This window comes from Lonchura striata, chromosome 5 (assembly GCF_046129695.1).
Source record: "Lonchura striata isolate bLonStr1 chromosome 5, bLonStr1.mat, whole genome shotgun sequence".
Taxonomy (NCBI): Eukaryota; Metazoa; Chordata; class Aves; order Passeriformes; family Estrildidae; genus Lonchura; species Lonchura striata.
Genome location: NC_134607.1, coordinates 2,317,156 through 2,333,518, shown reverse-complemented (window position 1 = coordinate 2,333,518; position 16,363 = coordinate 2,317,156). Strand labels below are relative to the sequence as shown.

Here is a 16,363-nt window from a genome sequence, read left to right as displayed (position 1 = left end):
AAAATGCATATATCAAGACCATCATTAGGATGGGCAAGGAGAAAGAAGCTTCCAGAGGTAGAAAATGAACCATTCTATATTTCTGTGTTGCATATTATCTGATTGTAACCACATTTCATAGCATTTTTGCTTTGAAAAAGACAACAAGAAGAAAACAAACAGATAAAAGGGGAGAGGGGAGCTGAAGTTTAGTTTCTTTTCTGAGCTGGCATTCAGTTTTTCTTGCTGTAAATGGTGTGCTGGCCTCTGATATATCTCCAAATTAAGCCCTTGAAAACAGCCTTCATTAGCACTAATGAAGATGATAAAAATAAAACTCAATATAAATAATCCTGTATCTTAGGCAAAAACAACTCAAACATTATAGACAGACATAAACACAGGTAATTTTTCCAAGCTACATAGAGAACTCTATTCAAAAAGAAATAAAAATTCTTACAAAACCACTGAGTTTCACAGAGTTAGGCAACTCCTCTATACTTTGTTTTGTGTGTGTGTTCTAATCAAACACCTGGATTCCAAGTATGACAATTGCTGGTTTTGAACAGTAGATGACCATGAAGCCAAATAATTATTTTAGCCAGAAAGGCTTTCCTGAGATGTCTCAAGTCTCCTGCCTCAACCTGCTCCCCAGGAAACAATTCCTTTTTATCAAGGGAACGCTGTCTGCTTAATGACAACCAAAACCAAATGTTTTTATCTTCCCCACACTGGGAAAGCCTCCAAATAGCTCCTGAATGACTAAAACCAGGGAGTGTCCAAGCAGGGAGACTGATTCAGAAAAGAAGGCTGGAAGCCACAGCCTGTGAGCTGGATCATTCTACTCCAGATTTTTACACCTTTCTGAAGTGTTCTTTTACCAGAATGAAAACCCCACACGTAATCCTACTGCTGCAGTGATATTTCCATGAAGGTTTCTGTGGGAAGATGAGCAGGGGCCAACACAGCCAAATGTTCTTCCTGCTGGCTGCTGCTGTCACTCAAGGTCAGCAATGTGGGCAGCCTAAAAACAGCAAAAAAACAATGGAAAGAGACTCTGACTCTCCTTGCTGGACACCCCTCTTTCTGCCCACTGAAAATATGAGGAGCAAGAAGTATTTGGCCCTTAACTCAGATGCAAGAGTAGAGTGACTACATAATATTATTTTACTGTTACTGACACTAGCCCCAAAAAGGGCCAAAAAGTGTAAAGAGTAGAAAAAGTAAGAGATAAATCAGCACTTAGAGCAGAAAAATTATTAGAGATGAATGTGTGTTTCAGATAGCATATAAATAAAAGATAATTTTTAATTGAAGATGTTCTGGTGTGTCAACAAAACAACAGCAAAAAGGTATTGGTCAGGAAGTTGTTTTTTGAAAGGTTGTCTTGAGAAGTTCTTTAAGGGAAAATATTTTCCTGACCACCAAAAGATAAATACATTTCATCTTTGTTTTCTGGAATATTCATTACTTGTCTTCATCACTGTCTTTCCACGATGCTTGTGCTGCTCTTTATCTCCTTTGCTGCAGATCTCTTGCCTTCTCCCCTGAGTGCTTTTTCCCTTAGCTCGGAAATATTTCACTTTTTAAAGAAATACAGAGGAACTGCTGCTTCCCTAGAGCATTTCCAGAGGCAGCAGTTAAGGACTTTCAATGCAATGCTGCTTCCTGGGTCATCCACCTGACCTGGCCTTTTCTACTTTTATTCATTATGTCAAACCAGAAAAGATTTAACATTTAAAATGTAAAGTGGGAAGCCTGCCTGGCTAAAACTTAGAATTCTTGGATTCTCTGTAGAAGACTGAGAAATGATACCATAACATAGCTGCCCCAAGAGCTATGGTAGATTTGAATTAATTTACTTTAAAATGTATGCAATGCATCTTTGCTGCTAAGTGAGTTATTTCATATCACCCTGCAGCTTTTGATGTTCACCCTCTGACTTTCCCACATAAAAGCACAGTTAAGGAATAAGGGAGGCTATATCCATCTACTTTCAGAACTGATAAAGGTGCAGGACAGCTGATAGTATTTATTCCAGTAAGCACTGTAATAATTCAACTTCATGATAGGGCTTTTGGTTCAAGAATGGCCTCTGGTAGACTAGACCCAACAACAACTGGACTATATTTCTAGTCACTTCACTCTTTCTGGACAACCTTTCACAAAGTCAAATCTAAAAAAGCTTTAAGATTTTTACTAACTTCTCCCACATATTATTCTTTTCTAATCTAAGCCATACATAGCAGTTTCCAGCTCACTGCATCATTGTAAAGTGGAGAAATAGTGCTGCATATAATTTAGATTTCTTAATCTAATAAAAGAATAAGGAATTTGATCAAAGGAGACAAAAATCACATGGGGAAAAAAGGAGCAGAAAATATCAGCTCTGGTGATTTCATTCTTCTATTGTGTTCATTGAGTGCCCAGTAATTCAGGCTGGAATACGGATGCACCTGGGTTTAGGTGCATTCCCTCTGACACAACAGGAACACTGTAAAGCAAGAAACTTCTAAAAAACCATATGCAAAACAATTTTAGTTGCTGCCCAGTTACGAGAAAATCCTTGTTCTTAGCTGCTCAGACAAAGAAACTGAAAACAGCTGTTGGAGTTGCTGAAGGTGCTGAGCAATTGCTGAGCAAAGTTGTTATGACAATTGACAAAATCCAACTGCATCCTGCAGGCTGGAGCTGTGGCAGGGAGGTCTGGGCTGGGTATCAGGCAGAGGTTCTTCCCCCAGAGGGTGCTGGGCACTGCCCAGGCTCCTCAGGGAATGGGCACAGCCCCAAGGCTGCCAGAGCTCCAGGAGAGTTTGGACAAGGATCTCAGGGATGCCCAGGGTGGGGTTGTTGGGGTGTCTGTGCAGGGCTGGGACTGGATGGTCCTTGTGGGTCCCTTCCAACTCTGGGTACTCTACAATTCCATAGGTCTAAGGAGGGATTCCAGAGAAAACTGAAGGAGGAACAAAGCTGGAGTGAGGAGCAGAGGACAGGGCACTGCTGAAGAGCAGTTGAACACAGCAGCTGTGCCTGCAGAAAGCCACGGGGCAGGAGGAGAGCAAGGGAGAGGCTGACTACGAGGGCAGCCAGAGCTTGCTGAGCACTAAAAGCAGCTCGTGGGTTAAGGGAGGACAAGTAAAGGCACTGACCTCTGAGGAGTGTTCAGAAAAGAAAAGCCATTTTCTGTGCACTTGAAATACTGATTTCCTAATTGTACCAGAATAACTAGTTAAAGAGCCTGTCCTACAAAGTTAATAACCTCAAAGGATATCATTAGGCACCCAGCTTCTAAGCATGTTAGATCACTCTGGAGGCATGAAAATGGAACAGGGTGATAGCATGACTCATGACTTTCCACTATTAGGTATGACAATTCAGTAGCTGTAGAGGCTGAGACTCACATAACTTCCTTCTTCCAAATCCAAAACTGAAAGAGCCAAAATTGCCAGTACAGCTGCACACTGTGTGAACTGGTTTGTCCATTCGTTCTCCAAAACCACAGTTAGTTAGTTCATACAGGTAACAACAGAAATCACTCTTAAAGTGCAACCTACATTTCATCATCACCTAAAACAGGATTTCTTCACTTTTTCTGGTTAATGTGCCACAGACAGAATTACACTTCAAGCCAATTAAAAAAAAAAAAACCTTATCTGCAGCTCTTCCTACCCAAAGAGGCTCTTGGTACTCCCAGAGAGCTGGTACACAAACAGATTGCATCTAACTTAAGAGTGGCAAAATAAAAAATCTGTATATCTTAAAAACAGAATTAAAGCACACTGAGATCAGAATGAAGGTTCCTTCCTGTCACTCACACGACATCAAATCTGTTCTTTGGCTGCCTCTCTCTTCAGTGAGGGATGAATCTGGCTGAGCTTGCTGTGCAGAATTAAGCACTGATACTGCACTAAATCCAGGGAAGGGGCAGGAAGCGTGGAAGGTTGAGGAACATGGGATACAGGCTGGGGAGACACATAAAAGACACAAAGTAAGTGGTTAACAGCATTCACCAGGAAACGAGATTAATTAGATTTAAAGAGCCTGACACAGGAGCTTCTCCACAGGCCAGGTGTTTAGCAAGCACATTCAAAGACAGCAATACACACTGACATGAGCAGAGGTTACACCCACACACAGACACCTGTGGGACAGTGAGGTATTGCTTTTACAACTACTTTCAAACACACACAAAAAAATTAGCTTTTAAAGAAATACTTCAAATGTTAGAAAGCTTAAAAATTTATTTATTTCATAACGGTGCAATATTTACCATTTCAATGTCATCTGCCCATATATTCTCAGTCTTCCATTGAGCTTTTCTACTCCAAACATCACTACACAGTAAAATACTCATTATTTCATTAAAATAATCTCCTTGCTCTGTCTAGAAAGGGATAGAATTAGGATAAAATCATATGACATGCCTATCACTTTTAATTATTTCATAGCTGGGTGCTTTTTGTATTTCTCATTGATTGAATTAGAACAGTAAAAGTAACTTTATGAAGTTTTCCATTCTCAAAATATATTGATTTCTCTGACGTGAAAATCAGAGCTATTAAACATGGTGATCTGATGTACTCTTTCCAAACTTGTTTGTGCAAAGGAACATCTGTTCAGGCAGGGGGCAGCTTCCCAAATTTGCTCATCAGTCTGGCTGCCCTAACAGCTACGTTGCCATCCGCCACCTGCCACCAAAGCTGCCAATGACCAGGAAGTTGATGAGGGAAAATATTTCCTTAACTTACAGCCACTCGTGGACAATTCTCAACTGTAACTGCAAATATTGGTCTCTGTACCTTCTTTCCCAGTCCCAGAGGGTAAAAGACACAAAAGCTGAAAAATCCTGGCTCCGATGCAGACACTGGCGAAGGACTGCTCCTCCCAACAGAACCAAGGGTTCAGGCCCTAACTCTGAGCCACCTGAGCATCCTGTCACCAGCAGAGACACCTCCACATTTTATCACAACAGCCTGGAAAAAGAAGGCGTGGATTTGCCTATTTTCAATTGCAACTGTCATTTAGTTGGGAGATGACTTGAAATCTTTGTTGCCCAAGACATCTTATGTGGCACAGAAGGTGCTACCTCCTTCTCTTCATCAAGAGAACGAGGCAGCAACTTCATCTCCCACCTTGGTCCAGGGGCCTTCCCTCCATGCACATCTCTGACTGCTCCTGCCAGGGGATGCACTTGTTCTGAAGACCAGCAGCTGCACAATTCAGAAATCTGATGTCACTCGAAGTGACTGAATGCCTGCTGTTCTCTGCCATGAACCTCTGCCATCCCTCCCAGAGCAGGGTAAGGCACGTCCCACGTCACTGCATGGCAGTGACCATCCTGTTGACCACTGGGTCACTGGCCAGTTTTCAAATCTTTCACACAAATACAAATTAACTCAATCTGTCCCCTTGCTGCTGGCAGTCCTGCCTTCTCTTGTGGGAATCCAGGGCTTCCCTCTGGCTGCCCTGGAAGGTCTGGGACCCTGGCAGGGGTCAGGAACCCCCCTGGACAGAGCCCCGAGAGACACTGGCTGTGATCTCTGTCCATGGAAAAGAGTTTTCAATCTCACAGGATGGATTACCAGCTCTGAGTGTTTGATATGAGTAATAATTAAGTGTGGCATGGGTGCAAAAGTAAAATTTTAGGATTCTAGATGAGGGGTCCAAAGGGGACAAGATGGAGGAAATTGGGTGTGTCTTGTCCTTTTTCTCCTTCTTCATGCCCTCCATATTTCACTGTGGTGTTGGCATTTTTCTGTTGGTTCAGGCTGGGGACACACTGTCCAACGTAGGTGACAGATATTGGCACGTTATTGTAAATCCAGCCCAGGGAGTTTCTGGTATTTAATGTTTGTAACATCCCACTGAGGGCAGAGCCCCACACGCTGCCCTGCAGGACAGAGCTGGGCAGGGCAGCAGAACATGTTAGAGATCAACAGAATAAACAACCTGGAAACCAGCACAGACCAATGATGGCTTCTGCTTTGGCAGCGGGGCAGAAAGACAGAGACTTTCTACAATCTCAGAATCATCAATACCTCAGATTCCGACAGCAGAGGGATATTCCAGACCTTGTGGCTCAATATATAAAGTGGGGGAAGAAGAAGGAAGAGAAAGGTATGTTCAGGGTTTGTTTTGGTGGGATTTTGCGTGCTGGTTCCCTTGGACAGTTCAAGAAGGCATTTCGAACAGAAGTGTCGCAGTGCCATCCTGTGGGCCAGGGAGGGATGAGACAAGGGACACCTTCACTGGTGCCTGGTGGAGGCTCCCTCACTCCCCACCGGCAGGATACCGGAGAGAATGGGAAGGGTAAAACCTGCAAAACCCCTGGGTTGGGATAAGGGCAGTTTTGCAGGGAAAGGAAGAGCTGTGCACACAAAGCAAACCAAAGAATCAATTCCCTGCTTGCCATGGGCAGGCAGGTGCTCAGCCATCCCCAGGAGAGCAGGGTCCCATCACACCTAAAGGTGACAAACACCATCACCCTGAACGTCCATCCCTTTCCATCTGCTTCCCCCCACGTTATACACTGATGATGATGATGCCACAAGGTCTGGAATGTCACCTGGGGTCACCTGTCCCAGCTGTGTCTCCTGCCACGCACCCCCAGCCCCCCTGCCAGTAGGAAAACCATTTGGGTCTGTGTCAGCACAACCAAAATTATCCCTGTATTATCAACCCCGTGTTCAGCACAAACCCAAAACACAGCCCCTGGGAAGGAAATTAACTGTGCCCCAGCCAAAAGCAGCCCAGCCATGAAGGCTCCGCTCACACGAGCAGCGCTGTCTGCCCCAGCATTTATTAATCCATTTCCTTTTATGTACAGAAACTCAAGATTCTCTGTGGTTTTTATCTCTAGTGTTAAGCTTTGAAGGAGCTGCTTTGGTGGCAGCTGAGGACAAGCACTTAGGCTTGGGTCACATTTAGGGAATGGCTGTGGGACTTGCCACATGGTGCATTTTCTGGAACAAGTCAGTGTAGTCTTTGCCGTGGACACATGTGGAGCACCTCCTTCATCAATCACTTGTATGAATGTCATGGGAAGACTGAGCAAAAGTCTCCGTGGGAGGTGGTGAGCCACCCTTCTGCAGAATCACAAAGGCACTTAAAATCCCTTGTTTCAGTAAAACTTGAGATTATAAATTTGCATCTTTGAACCCTGAGTGCTGGTCAAGGAAATAATGCAGTCCACAGGAATGACTCTTAGTGCTGTTCTTGCTCCAAGTCCATTCCCTGAACTCCAGAAGCTTCACAATGTGGTGGAATTTATTTCAAATATAAACCTCCAAGGGATTTCTCTTCCATGAGTTTGACCAGCTGAACACTTGTAAACAGCTACCATCCACAGCATCCTGCAGCAAGGAGTCCAAGGCCAGGTTGGATGGGGCTCTGAGCAACCTAGGATGGTGGAAGGTGCTCCTGCCCATGGCAGGGGACTTGGAAATGGATGATCTTTTATGTCCCTTTCCACTCAGCCATTTTGTGCTTTTATGGTTCCTATCCCTCCTTTCCCAGCCCTTCAACTCCCATCTGATTTTCAGATTCCTACAAGCCACTCCTTGGGGACAGCAGTGCTCCAAACTGCTGGTACCCAGTTTGCAGTGGAAGTGCTCCGGGACCCCCGGACCCGCCGGGCCCGCAGAGCCGGGGGAGTTGGTGTGAATTTCTCATCCAGCCTGGGCAGAAAATTCTCACGGAGAAACCCCAGAAATAAAGGATTTGGGGCTGGGGCCGGGGCCGGGGCACGGGCAGTGTTCTGCTTTAAATTAAAAACCCACTGGGAAAAATAAACCTGTGGAACGGCTCATTTCCAGTCCTGGACCGGCTCCTGTGTGACCGCCTGTGATTCCAGCTGCTCCCATGGCACTTTAAGCCTGTGGGTCTCTGATGCAGTGCCAGGGGCTGAGCACAACAGGAAATAATGGGGAAAACTCTTGGGATCAGGCAGTGTCCCAAAGAGCTGGCAGTGCCCAGCACTCCTGGCTGGAATTTGGGGATCCCAGCAGAGCCCTTCCATAGTGCCCCCATGGAGCTGACACTGTCCAGCATCCCTGTCCAGGGTTTGGGGGTTCCAGCACAGCCCCCCAGCCCATCCCGCTGCTTTCTCCAGTCCCCTTTAACCAGGATCATTTTTTGGGCTGGGGGCACCCAAACCCAGCAGAATTTGCTTTCACCAGCTTTGGGGGATCTCCCCTCTCCCCTCCTCACTGAATTCCTGCTCCCAAATCCCAGCCTGAGGCTCAGCTCCCCGTCCCCTCAATCCCTCTGAGGAACTGGACTTGGATTCCCAATCCAGCAGGGCAGGAATGCTGTTTCTCCTCACTGTGTATCCTGATTGCAGGAACTGCTTAAGGAATAATTCAAAGAAATTCCAAGAATGAAGAAACCAAGGAAGAGCTGCCAGCTCCAACCAAGGGCTGCTCAAACCCCTTCTCAATTATTTGCTTTAATTAACCAATGCAAATGAACCAGCCCAGACCACATGGATACGGTTTTATTCTTTTTAATGAAATTTTAAACACTGCAGAACATAAAAGAACACTTTTAATCCCAAAACTCTTCCAGGAGATAGGGCAGGGGTGCACTGCACCCCCAAAGTGAGAATTGGGAGAACCGGGAGAAAAGAAAATGCAGCCTGAGATTCCTGGGAGATTGGTGCAGCTTCTGCCAGCCAGAACAATCCTGGGTCTGAGCACACCTGCGGGATGTCAGCAATGTCCTCCTGGGCCTTTTTATTAAAAGCACATTTCCACAGAGAATCAATGAAATGTGGAAAATTAAATGGAAACGGAAAGGAGCAGCTCCCCCAGCCCATCAGGCTGCAGCATCCAAAAGAAAATGAACAAAAGATTATGGATTAGGGATTGGGGGGACCATCCCAAATCCCGAATTCCTCGTGTGGAATACCACTCTGCTTTGCTCTGTAAATCCCTTCAGCTTTGCTTCCAATCCAGCGAGTTCCCAGCTGTGGCCGCCAGGATTCTCCGCAGCTTGTCCGGGCGGGATGCAGGGGGAGCGGCAGGGAATTGCCGTGGGAGCTGCCCAGGAGCTCCCGGCCCTGCCCTGTGCCTGCAGCCCAGCGGGAATCTCTGCCCACGGCTCCCGAAGTTAGCCCGAGCTTTGCCAAAAGACTGGAAGAAAAACTCACATCCCCAGCAGAGCTAAAACCAGAGGGGAAAATGCAGCCCGAGGTGATGAAAAGAGAAGGGAATGATTGGAAGCATTTGAAATGGGTAAAAGGAAATGGCCTGAGGCGATCCCAGGGGAGGTTTAGGCTGGATATTGGGAAGTCTCACAGGGGAAAGGCTGTCCAGCCCTGGCACAGCGCTCAGGGCACTGGAGGGATTTAAAGCCGCGTGGATGTGGCATTTGGGGACGTGGGACAGTGGTGGCCTCAGCAGCACTGGGGAACGGTTGGGCACCGAGATCTCACAGGGCTCCTCCAACCTGAAGGATTCCATGATTCCAAGGACACCCTGAACCAGCACAGACACACCTATGCTTGCTGCAAGCATCATTTCCCTTCCTCTCCTTCGCTTGGCTGCCAAATATTCCCTGGCTACAGGGAACACAGGAACAGTCCTTGCTGTGGGAGAGGCCAGCAGGATTAGATCAATTCCCTTCAGAAAGAGCTGACAGGATCCAGCCAGTCCTGTCCCAGCTGCTTGGGAAGCTCCCAGCCCCTTCCAGCAGCAAGAGAGGGAAATCACCTCGTGCCGAGGGACAGTGACACGAGAGCTGTGGGGAGAGAGCGGCAGAGACGGGAGAGGAACAACACCAGAGCTTTCCAAAGGGAGCACCTGCCTGATCAACCTCCAGGACCTGTGGAAAACATTTCCAGCTGAGCTGTGAGTCCATCTACTTCTGTCTTCCACTCACTGAACTTTCAGCCATGGCCAGGAGCTGCTCTGGATGGAAGGTCCCCTTTGTGTCCATGGATGTGGCTTTTCACTCACTGCCCCTGTGGTCTATGGAGAGCCAAAGGGGAAGAAAAGGATTGAACAGGGAATAAAGTATCCATAAATACAGCAGATATGGCCACATGCCCTCACTGAGGTCATGTAACAAATAGTATCCCAAGCTATTGTGATTCAAGTCTCTTTTAGCTGGGAAAAGCAAGAAACATTCCTGGTCCCCATCTCTGACTCCTTCCCTTTGCAGTACCTGTCACCCTGGAGTGCCAGGACAACGGGGAATGGCTTCCCACTGACACAGGGCAGGGATAGATGGCATCTTGGGAAGAAATTGTTCCCTGTGAGGGTGCTGAGGCCCTGGCGCAGGGTGCCCAGAGAAGCTGTGGCTGCCCCTGGATCCCTGGCAGTGTCCAAGGCCAGGCTGGACGGGGCTTGGAGCAAGCTGGAAGAGTGGAAGGTGTCCCTGCCCGTGGCAGGGGTAGAGCAGGATGAGCTTTCCAGGTCCCTTCCACCCCAAACCATTCCAGCATTCCACGGCTCCAGCTCTGGTGGAGGCATTCCCTGCCTGGGGTCTCCTCACGGTGCCCAATTCCAGCCCCTGCTCCTGCCCCCAGGCCCTGGACATGTCCCAGCCCTCGGCCCGAGCTGCCTCCCCAGCTCTCCCCTGCAGATCCCTGGGGCTGTGCCGGTCCTTTCCCAGCCCTGCCCTGAGCTGGCACCTTTGCTCTGCCCCAGGGGCCGCCCCAGGATCGCTCCCGCTGGAATATCCCCCGCTGGAAGCCGGGAGGGGCCTCGGGTTGGGGTTTTGGAAGGAGATGGAGATTTAGCACCTACTGCAAGTGCTTGAGGGACTGCACACGTTTGTAGAAAACAGCTCTCACAACGTGTCCTGCTCTGCCCCTCCTGGCACAGGGAATGCTGACCCTCCCAGCAGGACCCCGAGCTCATCGACTGCTCCCAGGAACCCAAGTGGGCTTTGAACCTCCTGGTGAGACACGGAGCAGTTTCCATCCCATACACTGGGCTTGTCCCAGGGTATCCCAGCAGCGAGTGCTCAGAGGGAAATGAGAGCAGAAAACACTGCCAAGGGACAAAGGTGTGAATTCCAGGTTCTTCAGAAACCAGGACAAATGCTCTGTCAGGCTTGTGCAGGTTTCCTGGGACAAGCTGTTAAACCAAAACTAGAAACATCCAGTCCAGGATGGGACAGAGGAGCCAGAGGGTTGCAATGCCTGAGTCTTTTCAGATCCAGGCCTGGGAAGTCTCTGCTTGACAGCAGCTGAAGTTCCTCCTTGCCCTGATATTCCTGGCTCCTGTCTTTCTCCCCTGCCAGACCCTCTGGATTGTGGAGAGGATGAAAAGCAGGAGCACAAAGATGTTCCCAGTGCTGCCAGCTCTGCTCAGTGAAACACGAGAGACCAGGAGGGGAAGGAGCCAGCAGGAATTCTGTCAGCTGTGACCAAACTTGTCCAATGAACACATCCCACAAGCTCCTTCCCAGGCAGTCATTAATAAGGAAACTCCAAAGGTTGTAAACAAGCCTAATGCAGGACACCAAGCTTAGCCTTTTCCTCGAGAAGCAAATAGGGATAATTTATGCCTGCTCAGGATCAGAAGGAGCTGATCTGGCAAGAGCCCAGGGCTGAGGTGGAGCAGAGCTAGGACTCCGTGGTGGAGCCCAGCTACATTCCATAAAAAGGAATGATTCCACGTAGCTGCCAAGTCCCTGGGAAGTGCCTTTCACTGGGTCACCCTGCTCCAGCAGCTGCTTCCCACTTCCCACTCCACACTGATGCTTCATCTCTGGAATTTCCATTGCTCTGCACTTCAGTGGGAGCAGGGAGCCTGTCTCCCAGGGCAGGAGGAGGAGCTGCAGGGAAGCACAGACTGGAGAGGCTTCTCAGCACAGCCCCGCTGATGCTGCTGCCAAAATGCAGTTCTTGCAGGAGATCAATCCCAAGCATTTGCTCCTCCCTTCTGCCGCAGCTCACCTCAAACACCAGGGGATTTGGAGCCTTTCAGGGGCCAGGGCAGCTCCAGGTGTCACAGGCAAGACCTTGGTGGGGACTCTTCCTTGTCAGAAATTTGCCAAAGGATCCTCAAAACACCAATCCTGCTGTTCATTCGTGGAACAAGTGGGATTCTCAACCCTGCAAGAAGCAGAAACAACAATAACCCACCCTGGCCCTTCCTCACCAGGACTTCCAAAATAAGGCAAGGTCTGTGTGTCTGTTCAAATCACCTTCAAAGGCACTGATTTAACAGAGAGGGGATTCCACCCCTCCTGAAATTCATCAGGAATTAGAAATGGACACAAAATAAAATGGAATTATTCCTTTGCCCTACACCACAAACTCTTCTCATCGGTCTGCAACACTCCCCCTGTGACAGAAAAGAGGAAACACACTCAGGGTAGGCTTAAACTGTGTTTCCTTTCTCTTTCCAGGGCAAACTAAGGAAGCATGTACAGAATTCCCACACTTTGGAGTTGGTGCCATTTCCTATTCAGGCCACTGGAACTGGGAAATCTTATTCCCAGGTCTCACGAGGAGAAGCAGCTTGAAGCAAACACAGGAACCCCAGCAAATCTGAATCTTTCCACCCAATCAATAAAACCTTACCGTGACTCAACACCTGAGCCTCCAGAGTTTTTTTATCAGGAGTTACATCCCTGGATTTGTTTGTTTCCTAATAATATATCTTCCCAACAAAGCACTGGGCATCCACAGACTATAGAAATGGGTGTGCTAATCACTGGTTACCCCTCTGGAATGTCAGAGCCTGGAAAGAAGGGCAGTTGGGGCTTTTCCTGGTGGTACCTGTGAGGTGTATTTTACCTAAGAACCCCTTGCCACATCTTCCCCTGTATCCACCAAAAATCCATCTGTTCATTCCCCAGCTGCTTCCTCCCTGTTTGCCTTTATCCAGCAGAATTTTAACAGGTGAATATTCCCCTCTGAAACAGCACCTTTCATTCCAAACCTAACAGCAAACAAGAAATTTCCTCTGACCTTCATTATTAGGATTTCACCAAGAGCTGGTGGGTGGAAAATGATCCTCTCCTGGCCCCTGCTGGATTCCTGGAGCAAGAATTCTTTCTCTCTTTCCCCTGCCCCTTTTCAGGCTTTGTTCAACGGCTTTTGCTTCCAATCCTTGGGTCCTTTCCCTCTCTCCAGGAGCTCCCAGCAGTCCCACACCCTCTTTTCTCCCATCCTGATCGTTTCTCCAGGAATGGATCTGTGCATTTCAATTCCCTTCTCTTTCCTCCAACAATTCCCAGCAATCCAGACCTAAAGCTGACACAAGGAGCACTCAGTGCCAACAAATCCAAATCCAGACCTTGCCACCCCTAAAGCAGCAACTCCAAACACACAATCCCGGGAAATTTGCATTAATTCCAACCTCACATTCAGGCCCCACAACTCAGGCTGCAGCACAAAGTCAGTGCAACCAGTGACCCACAGGAGCTGTGGGATGTTCTGCTGCTCCTGCAATGGCATTGATGGCTGAGCAGGGCAGAACAAGGCCAGAGCAGGCAGGACTGGAGAATCAGCACCAAGCAGTGACCCCTGTGCTTGGCAGGGCCTGGGGCATCCCAGTCCAGGCTCTGGGCTTCTTTCCCCATTTTTTCACTGCAATTAACCTGGCAGGGGCACTTTGGAATCCATCCAGACACTGAGACATTTCCTGATATGGAGCCCCCGTATAAATGGGGAGCACAGAAAAGCTCATTGCCATGTTCAGAAACCCTTCAGCAAAGCATTGGAAAAGCAAAGGTGGTGTGGGATTACCTGGAGCTCCAGGGAACCGAAGCCAAGGTGGGAAACCAGCACACAGCAAACAGCTGCCACTGCTTCTCTCTCCACTCACCACAGCAGGCACATCTCCCCTGGAATTTCACACTCATAGTCTCTTCCAAGCTCAGCAGGTGAACAAACAGCAAACATCTCCTTCCTCTGCACTTTGGGCAGCACAGACCCACCGGGAGGAACTGGAATCCAAGGGTGGGTTGAAAGATGGGACTCACACTTGCCACTCTCTGCCTTGTCTCCAGCTTTGCCCTGGGCTGGGGAACAAGAGACAACAAACATTTAAAAAACATCCCTGAGGTGTTTTGAGGATGCTCAGGCCTGGGAGAAAGCCCCTCCCATCACCCTCCTGGCCTTTCCCCACTCTGAGGAACTGTGGAAATGCACATCCCCATCTGAGGTAGACAGCCTGGGATGCTTTCTGCACACCCAGCACCACAGCCCCGAGCACCAGGAGCCTCAAAAGGCTTTGGATGCAATTCCCAGCCTCAGTGAACCCTAGGGAGTCAAAGCCAGCAGAGAGGAGAAGAGGAGCCCTGTGTCCCTCTGACCAACCCCACAGCATGGGCAGGAGCAGGGGCAGGAGCTGTTGGGTTTGGCTGCTCAAACACCAAAACTTTGAGCATTGCTGGGGCAACTTCAGTGATTTTTCCTGTCCTAAAAGAGGGGAGGAAAAGAAAATTAAGTCCCCTGTGGCAGTCACAGACTTCTGGCTCACTGTCTGAGCACAGAGATGCTCATCTGTGGCAAGCACATTTCTCTCCTTCTCGGGATTTTTCATAAAGGTGCACAGAGAGAAATGAAAGAGAAAACAATATCTATTTCTGCTCCTTGTTTTTCCCATGTGGAATGTGTTTGGAGAATTGTTTCCCTGGGGTGAGTGCTTGATTGGATTCAGGTGAGGATTGTTTGAGCCTGATGGCCAATCCAACCCACCTGGGGCTGGACTCTCAAGAGAAGGTCACGAGTTGGGTGAGAGTTAGAAAAAGTAGTATGTAGTTTTAGTATCCTCCTTTTATATACTATATTAATGTATTTTAGCATAGCTATAATAAAGAAATAATTCAGCCTTCTGAATTGAGTCAGACATCACCATTTCTTCCCATTGGGTTCGCCTGCATTTACAATACTCATCCTCTGCAGCACCTGGAAAAAAACTTGGAAAAGGCAAAAGTAAAATGATGTTTCTCATCAGAAATTGAGTGTCTACTAACATCAGTTTTTGATAAATTTAACAAGATCACTTTTCCAGACAAGCCCCAGGCCATGGAGGTCTCTCCAGGCAGGAGAACTACAGCAAGCACAGGGAGACACAGCCAGGGATTGGCACTTCCCAAAGACCCCTCTGGCACCTTTGCCCTTTATTTGTAAAGCAGGGGGTGGCAGCTGCCCAGGAATGCTGCTCAGGGACATGGAGCAAATGGGGGAAGTTGTGAGCACTCAGGTGTGTCAAAGACCACCCTAGGTTGCAAGGTGGCTCCGTGTGGTGGAAAAACTTCTCCTCCAACCCGTGCTTCCGAGGAAAGGCTCAGCAGTCTCTTGTTGTCAGGTCTCAAGGTTGTTTATTGCAAGTTATCTAGAAGATTTTCTTCTCTGGCTGCTGTGGTTTGCTCACAGCTCAGGCAGAGGCACACACACACTGACATCCTCTCTGACTCCCGACTGCTTCTTCTCTCCCCGCCCAGGGTTGCTGTTGTCTTTAATATGGTACATTACGTGTTACATGTTTATAGTTTTTCCCCAATATCTACTATCTATATTAAATGGTGCTTTTTTACTCTAAACCAATCTGTGAGTACCAACATCACCAAGAACATGGAGGTAAGGAAGAAGAAAGAGGGAGGACAGGGCAGGCCCAAATCCCTCCATCGTAAAACCTCTGACCCCCATGTACAAAACCAAAACCCCCCTGTACAGGCATTAAAACCCCCCTGTACAGCACTAAAAAATTCTTCTCTCTACTTTGTAACTACTTCTACTATAACATCTAAACTTTTGTGACTTCTTGTTCTTCCTGCAAGGTTGGTAACTCATTCCATGGCTCAAACTCAAAATCACAGCTGTTTCCAGTTGTCTGCCAGGGTCTCAAATGCTTCTGACCTGGGCCTGGAACCTCCAAAAATGTCTGAGGGACATTTTGAGTTCCCACACAGGTGGAGAGAGCAAAGAATCAGAGCCTATTTTCCTTGTTTCTGGAACTCTGAAAGCAGGGACAGAGCCAGGCTGTGAGCGTTGCTCTGGCTGCCATGGATCATTTTGGCTCAGGGCTCTCAGCTTCATCCTCTCCTGAGAGCAGCAGAGAGCTGCTGCAGGAGAGCTGAGTTAGTCACAATCCAGGGATGGAATTCCAGAGACGAATTGACAGGGACTTCTCTCCCACACAAAAATCCCACACAAGAAACACCGAGTCTGCCTTCACTGAGCTGCAGCACAAAGCTGCTGACAGCAGGCCAAGGCAAGAGGAGCACACAGCACCACTGAAACAGCACCTGGGCTGGGATTACACAGCCCTGCCAAGTCAGGGGATGGCATTTGGGAACAATCCCGCCTGCCTGGAGGCAACTCAGGCCCCACAGCTCAGGCTGCAGCACAAAGTCAGTGCAACCAGTGACCCACAGGAGCTGTGGGATGTTCTGCTGCTCCTGCAATGGCACTGATGGC

At 48.2% G+C, this 16,363-nt stretch overlaps 1 long non-coding RNA gene across 1 annotated transcript; it reads right to left on the bottom strand.

Moving 5' to 3' along the window:
* Positions 1 to 9,853: 9,853 nt before the first annotated feature.
* LOC110475209 (uncharacterized) lies at positions 9,854 to 13,732 on the bottom strand. The gene is made up of 3 exons (XR_013339970.1): positions 13,685 to 13,732; positions 11,885 to 12,043; positions 9,854 to 9,947 (listed from the first exon to the last, which is right to left on the bottom strand). It is a non-coding gene; the product is annotated as an uncharacterized LOC110475209 (long non-coding RNA).
* Positions 13,733 to 16,363: the final 2,631 nt, after the last annotated feature.